An 8,382-nucleotide genomic window follows, 5' to 3' on the forward strand; every position below is an offset into this window, starting at 1 on the left:
ATTATTATTATTATTATTATTATTATTATTATTATTATTATTATTATTATTATTATTATTATTATTATTATTATTATTATTATTATTATTATTATTATTATTATTATTATTATTATTATTATTATTATTATTATTATTATTATTATTATTATTATTATTATTATTATTATTATTATTATTATTATTATTATTATTATTATTATTATTATTATTATTATTATTATTATTATTATTATTATTATTATTATTATTATTATTATTATTATTATTATTATTATTATTATTATTATTATTATTATTATTATTATTATTATTATTATTATTATTATTATTATTATTATTATTATTATTATTATTATTATTATTATTATTATTATTATTATTATTATTATTATTATTATTATTATTATTATTATTATTATTATTATTATTATTATTATTATTATTATTATTATTATTATTATTATTATTATTATTATTATTATTATTATTATTATTATTATTATTATTATTATTATTATTATTATTATTATTATTATTATTATTATTATTATTATTATTATTATTATTATTATTATTATTATTATTATTATTATTATTATTATTATTATTATTATTATTATTATTATTATTATTATTATTATTATTATTATTATTATTATTATTATTATTATTATTATTATTATTATTATTATTATTATTATTATTATTATTATTATTATTATTATTATTATTATTATTATTATTATTATTATTATTATTATTATTATTATTATTATTATTATTATTATTATTATTATTATTATTATTATTATTATTATTATTATTATTATTATTATTATTATTATTATTATTATTATTATTATTATTATTATTATTATTATTATTATTATTATTATTATTATTATTATTATTATTATTATTATTATTATTATTATTATTATTATTATTATTATTATTATTATTATTATTATTATTATTATTATTATTATTATTATTATTATTATTATTATTATTATTTCTGTTTATGAAGAAATCTGCGAAAGATAGTCATTCCTACGAGAATGATAGAAATGAGAAAAGACACTGGTGATAAAGTTAACTGACTGGTAGTAAAGTCAACTGACTGGTGTTAAGGTTAGCTAACTGATGGTAACGGTTTCACGGTATTTACAACTTACAAATAAAATAATTTATAACTTTTTAATCAGCCTTTTATGTTCACTTCAGTCATTAAAATATGAATAATCAAACAGTCTTTGTCAGTCAGTCAATGTCAATTACGTCGGTACCATATTCGTTATAAAAATTATTTAGTTGCTTTTGTTGAGAAGAGTAACCGTATCGTCCATATGGTTCGCCATACATCGTGACAGTTATTTCGTCTGAAAGAGCTTGGTTAATTTTATTTATTAAGCTGATTTTTTGTATAGCAGGCACTTATTCATTTCAGGCAAGAACTCATTAAAAATTGAAATAAAAAAAATATTTTTCATTGTCAACTGGTATATTTTTAGACATTATTACCTATATCGTTTTCTAAAATTTTATTTCTTTTCTTTCAATCTATAAATATTCTTCTCGAATATCTTGAATATTTTTTCGCTGTTTTTTAATTTTGAGACCTAGATGTTGAGGGTTCAATCGGTGAAGATGTACATCTTAGGAGAAGGTGGTTTATCTTACTTAATTTAAAACTTCATCAGATTCATGTCCGTTGTCTTCATCGTCTCCGTAGTCGATTATTTTACTGTATCCTTCATCTATGTTTGATTCACCATTTAATGGCATGTATTTAGCTTTCAAAAATCCTAATAGCGTGAAGTATTTCCCAGCTGGTTCATAATTTGAAGATGAATCTCCTAGGATTTAGGTACATTCTTTAATTCTTTACTATATATGTCTAAACAATAACTTATGCACATAATTTAATAAAATTTGACATTTTGAAAGCTATATTGCCGGTCAACATCTTGTATACCAGTGGGGGCTGGATGATCTTGTTACCGGGAGGTCTGCTTGATATGTTTTTTTATTATTATTATTTCCTTTAAAGTTAAAGTTATTATATATTTTATTTTATGAAATGCTCACATAATGCCTGTATTTATTTACGGTATGTGTGGATTGATGCATCTACTATACTCAATAACTCTTGTGTTTATAAGTATTAATTTACTTTTTTTTTCTTTTTTTGACTTACTCATGTAAGCCTTTAAGTTTTTGACATTTGAGTATTTTTGTTGCGTCACTTTGCATATATTGTAATTGAAATAATTTGTAAAACAACTAAAATGTAAATCTTGACTTCAAAGAGTGGCAATGAGTTTCTTGCTACTTCTTCTCAATAGCTCAACCCTTTACGAAGTAGCGGTAAATTCAATAAGAAACAATATTTTTATATTTTTTTTTGACATTCATAAGTGTCATTTCTGTGACCTACATGAATAAAGTGTTTTTGAATTTGAATTTGAATTTTGAATTCTTCCTAGAAAACTAACGAGTTCCCGTGGGAAAAATAAAATACTGTAGTCTATTATACTATAGCTTAGTACAGAACAACTTATGCACCTAATTTAGTAAAATTTGTTAAGTGGATACCTTACCTTATATTGCCGGTAAAGCAATGTGTAAGTATTATAAATTTTAAAAATCCCATAAAAGTTACGGGTTCCCGCGAGAAAGTAAAAGATTACAAAAACATAGTCCAGCATAGCATCATTCATATTAAATCAATTGTGTGTGACGGACATAATTTCCACCTGAGGCAAAAAGTGAGAATAACAGGTCATGTAGGTCAGACATAATATATAGGTAAATCGATACATACTTAACTCAATCTTACAACCCTGTGTAAATCTCAGCCCTACCTTGTGGCTTTCCATAGAAGTATCTACTCATAGATACGAATGTCTGGATGTATGAACCTGTGAAAATCTCAGCCCTACCTTCTGGCTTTCCAAAAAAGTATCTGCTAATATTATAATTTTTTTATGGAAAAGCAGTGTACGGGTCACCTGGTGTTAAGTAATCACCGCCGCCCACAATCTCTTGCAACACCAGAGAAATCACAGGAGCGTTGACGGCCTGTAAGGAAGGTGTACGCGCTTATTTTGACGGTACCCATGTCGTATACTCCCGGAAACATCGCACAAAGAAGCTCATTCCACAGCTTTGTAGTACGTGGAAGAAAGCTCCTTGAAAACCGCACTGTGGAGAACCGCCACACATCCAGATGGTAGAGATGATATTTTAACTTGTGGCGTGTCGTGCGAAGGTGGAATTCGGCGGTAGGAATCAGGTTAAACGGCTCTTCGGAACACTCCCCGTGATAGATGCGGTAGAAGACACACAATGAAGCGATATCTCTACGCAACGCCATGTGATCCAGCTGTTCACAGAGCACCCGACAATTACGAATAATAAAGAATACAAATACGAATGTTTGTGAGAATGTATGGATGTTTGGATGAATGGACCTGTAAAAATCTCAGCCCTACCTTCTGGCTTTGTAAACAAGTAAGATACTTCTAATAAATATATAGAAGTATTTATAATACGAAAGTTTGTGAGAATGTATGGACGTCTGGATGTATGTTTGTTGCTATTTCACACGAAATCTACTAAATGGATTTTATTGAAACTTTACAATAATATAGCTAACATATTGGACTCATACTTACATAACAGATATTTAAAGTAGGTAAGCTCTGTATATACTATATTATTTGAACAAATATGTGAATAGTTATGAAGATGACGGTAAACAACCGAATGCGCGATATTGTAGTGCGGTCCGGTGGCAGGCGGTGGGACGGGCTTGTGGGCGACCGTATGCCTGCCGGTGGAGGGTTTATTAATTTTAAACGCCTGCAGTTCCTGTTAAGTTGCATTTTCAATGACTATCAACAAATTGCAGGGTCAAACGCTAAAAAAATCAGGCATACATATGGTCATCCCATGTTTTTCCTATGGCCAACTCTACGTAGCTTGCTCATACGTATTTAAATCGCAAAATCTGCATGTTTATGCTGACTGAAATAAATCGTTTAACATAATTTAGGAGGACAAAGGAATATATTCCAGTAACTTTTGCATTACTATCAATCATCATATACATGCATCCGACCTATTTATGCTTACAAACTATAGCGTTTATAATACCTATTGGTGAAATCATCATAAAAATTCTTAGTAAAAAGTAACATATCTACATTACATAATATAGTTGTTCGAACACTTATATCTCGAGAACGACTGGACTGATTTTCCTGAATTTTTAATTTGTTGGATTTGCCTCCGTGCCGAATTGCAGAATAATATAATAATTAATTGATTATTTAATTAATTAATAATAACAATATAATAATAAATCATTGAAAAATTTAGTAAAAAAGACTTTACTTTTAAAATCATCACAATTCATTATACGTAACATAGAATTATACAGGGTAATCCTTTTTTATGGAAAAGGAGGACTAAAGAGAATACGGGCCACCTGGTATTAAGTGATCACCGCCGCCCATATTCTCTTGCAACACCAGAGGAATCACAAGAGCATTGCCGGCCTTTATCTCGGGATCTACTAAGCCGATTTTGAAAAATCTGTTACCAATAGAAATTCATATTTTTGTGAGTGTCATATATATACTATATATTAACCCTCTAAAATACTTTTTCATTGTAAAATACGTCGAAGAAAAAACCGTCGAACAATAAAAATAAATTATATGACTGCTGTGTTCCAGTGGAGCTTGAGGAACCGTATGGCATTTAATACGTCCAAATGCTTTGCCATGACTTTCGGTCGAAAGTGGTGCCCAATAGAGTTTGCTTATAAAATTGGTGGTGATTCGATATCTCGACCAGAAACTATCAAAGACCTGGGTGTCACATTCGATCGAAAGTTAACCTTCCATGATCATATTACCACTCTGGCCAAGGAATCCTATAGAATTTTAGGCTTTGTTTTGAGGAATTCTGGGGATTTCACATCTGAACCAGTCATAAAGCTTTTATTCGGTGCTTTAGTGCGCAGCAAGCTAGACACAGCTATGTGTGTGTGGAATCCGCATGAAAGTACTTATGTACTCCTTCTCGAAAAGGTGCAAAAAGCTTTTCTTAGGTACCTTTACAAACGTACGCATGGATACTACCCCTATATGTATCCCACAAAATTTCTTCTGGGTACATTAGGCTACAACTCCCTCGAGGTTAGGCGAAAACGACAGCAGCTCACAGTTATGTGCAGAGTTCTCAGAGGTGATATAGATACGCCGAGTTTGCATGTTGAGCTATGTAGAATCTTTGTACCGGACAATTACTGTTCGAGGCGCAAGCATAGATTGTTCTCAAGTCCGACACATCGTACTGTGGCTCGTACGAACTCACCTATACCGAGGTCTCTCTCTGCTCTCAACGCTCTTCTCGAAGCCAACCCTGCTTGTGATTTATTTGCGGATGGATGGCAGACGATTTTAACAGAGTGCTTGAGTTTTTGTGAGAGGAATGGATGAACGGTATTTGGATGTTAATTAATTGTTAGTTATTTACAGTAAACTTTGTATTTATTAACTATTATTTGTGTAATATGTCTAGTTTGTAATTAACTCTTACTTTAATATTGTAATTGGCTTACACCGTTTTATTAAAGTATAAATAAATAAATAAATGACAAAACAACGTTTGCCGGGTCCGCTAGTAATATATAAGTTACTTAAAAATAATAAATATAAAAGTACTGGAGTACACATTTAGTGTAGGTCCATAAATAGAAAATGTTTATGTTTCAGATTTCTCTCCGTTGGGATGACTTTTAAATCTTTTCCGTCAATTATGATGGCTTAAGAGATTACTCTAGGCTGAATCACAGTCGCTAAAACGATATATCAAACTTAAAAGCCAATTTGCATTTTCATTTAAAAGCCAAACTAAAAGCCAATTTGCATTTTCATTTAAAAGCCAAACTTAAAACCAATTTTTTTGGCTTATCACCACTATATATGCCACCAAAACTAACAAGTGACGGTTTAAGTAAAATTTCAGACATGTTTTTGTCTAGATGGCAATTTCACAATTGCATAGGAGCCATAGACGGTAAACATTTCCACATACAAAGGCCACAAAAATATTTTCATTACAATATACAAGCAGTTTCTGATGCAGCTGTAATTGAGGTTGGTGTCAAAGAAAGACAATGTGACGAAGGCACGTCTCATTTTGCAAAATTTAATGAATTGCATATTACCAATCGATTTAATATTCCACCGCAAAGAACGTTATCTGGGTTAAATATTTTACTGCCATAGGTCCTAAGTTGGCGATGAAGCCTATCCACTGAAAACGTATCTTATGCGACCTTTTCCATCTAGTACAATATATAGATAATACGAAAAGACTAATTATCTGTACCTGTGAATAAAAAAAAATGTTACTTTCCTTCGTTATCTGGAAATTTTGTTTTCATTTCTTCCCACAACCTTTTCACAACGTGTTTATTTGTGTTGTGGGTGGCCAGACTAACAAATAGATGGCCTAGGCAGCCCGCGCTGTTCGCTCGGTAAATTGCGCCAGTCGCTTCGCCATTCGCCGCAGCTCGTGGCTTTCATTTTTCACATTTCGATACATTTATTCTAGTTGCAAGAAGCTTCGCCATTCGACGCACTCCGCAAATATTCGCTATAGCGACTGTCCAGAAGGTCTACTCGCAAAATAGACAACGATATATCCGAACGATACGATAATAACCCGAATATATCGCACCTACCCTACTCTAACAAATGTTTGTATTCCATATCGTTTATCGTAACCATAGAATAATATTTTGATTTTTTTATGATGTTAGAGTGAATGAATTATGCGCAAACTATGTATAATCTGTGCTATGTCGCTGCAAAATATCAAAAGACAGAGAGACAGAAACAGAGCTAAGGCGCTTAGGACCATGCCAGCATCTGCACCACCAATTTGCATCATTTACACAAAATTTAAATATTCAATAATTGTGTAATGAATATAATATGACCATTTAAAATTGAATAAATGATACAAAACTTGCGGATAATAAAATGTAAAAAAAGTAACTCAACCCTTCTTGTCGACTTACTATTTCTCAGGCGGCCATTTGCATTAGTTTCTCCGCATAAACGATCAACAAAATGACTTAAATTACTTGGTAGTAAATATACCTGTTGAATAGTAAATCACATATAATTATTTTAATAATATTTATTGGTGTCGTTGGGGTTATCGTAAACGTGACGTTTGATTGTTTGTCGAATTCGAATATTCGTCTCTGACATTTTCAACCAAGACCGATAGGACCGATAATATCGAAAAAATTTTCGTTCGTTCAATCATCGTTTCGACGATGTAACTAAGAGTAGGATTTGACACGACTTATGACACGATATATCGAATATCGATTTTAGGAGTAGGCCCCCGGACTGGACTGGAGAGAGTAGACTCTCGTTCCAATGTTCGGAGATCAACTTCCCTGCCTCGTGTAAAGGCAAAAATACGTGTGGAAATGGTTGAAGCAGAGTGGTACGTTGTGTCGGGGTATAAGCGTGGGCCGATTCTTCGCTGGAGGACGTGTATAGCCCCTAACAACTCTAAGACGTGCGTTTGGGCTTCATCTTATGTATAAAATTTTCGTGTCACAATGTTCGTTCCCGTACTCCTCCGAAACGGCTTGACCGATTCTCATGAAATTTTTTGAGCATCAATATGCTATGGTCTGAGAATCGGCCAACATCTATTTTTTATACCCCTAAATGTTAAGGGTAGTCCACACGATTTTTTTTTAATTATTTCTGACATTTCTTTTAAATTTATTTGATTATGAGTCAGCATTAAAAAATACATACAACTTCAAATTTTCAACCATCTACGATCAACAGTTATTTTTGTATCGCGATTTTAATATCGGCAAAACAACGTTTGCTGGGTCAGCTAGTATTATATAAGGTGCATTCTGCATGTTGACTAGCAAATCTTAGTGGGATTTTGTTTTGCTGGCGAATATCGTATTTGATCAGCATTTTAAATATCCTAACGAACAAAAAAAACAAGAACACGTTAGAAATGGATTTTGCATACAACTTTCGGTCACAGATTTACGAACAACAAATTAATATTAAAATTAATACGAATTAACTTTTTGACAAGTTGTATTATAAATTAAATTATGATGGTCATGGGCTCACTTATACAAACCGTACGTAATACTAGCAATACGCTAATCGTATTCATATCTACAACGCTAAATATATATTTGGAGTCTAGATTGAATGACTGTAGTCAAGCAGGGCCACATGCGTATAAATTGGTACTCCATCTATAAACGACATCCTCAATTCAATGTTCGGTTCAAAAGGCGAT

Source organism: Leptidea sinapis, chromosome 4, assembly GCF_905404315.1.
Source record: "Leptidea sinapis chromosome 4, ilLepSina1.1, whole genome shotgun sequence".
Lineage (NCBI taxonomy): Eukaryota > Metazoa > Arthropoda > Insecta > Lepidoptera > Pieridae > Leptidea > Leptidea sinapis.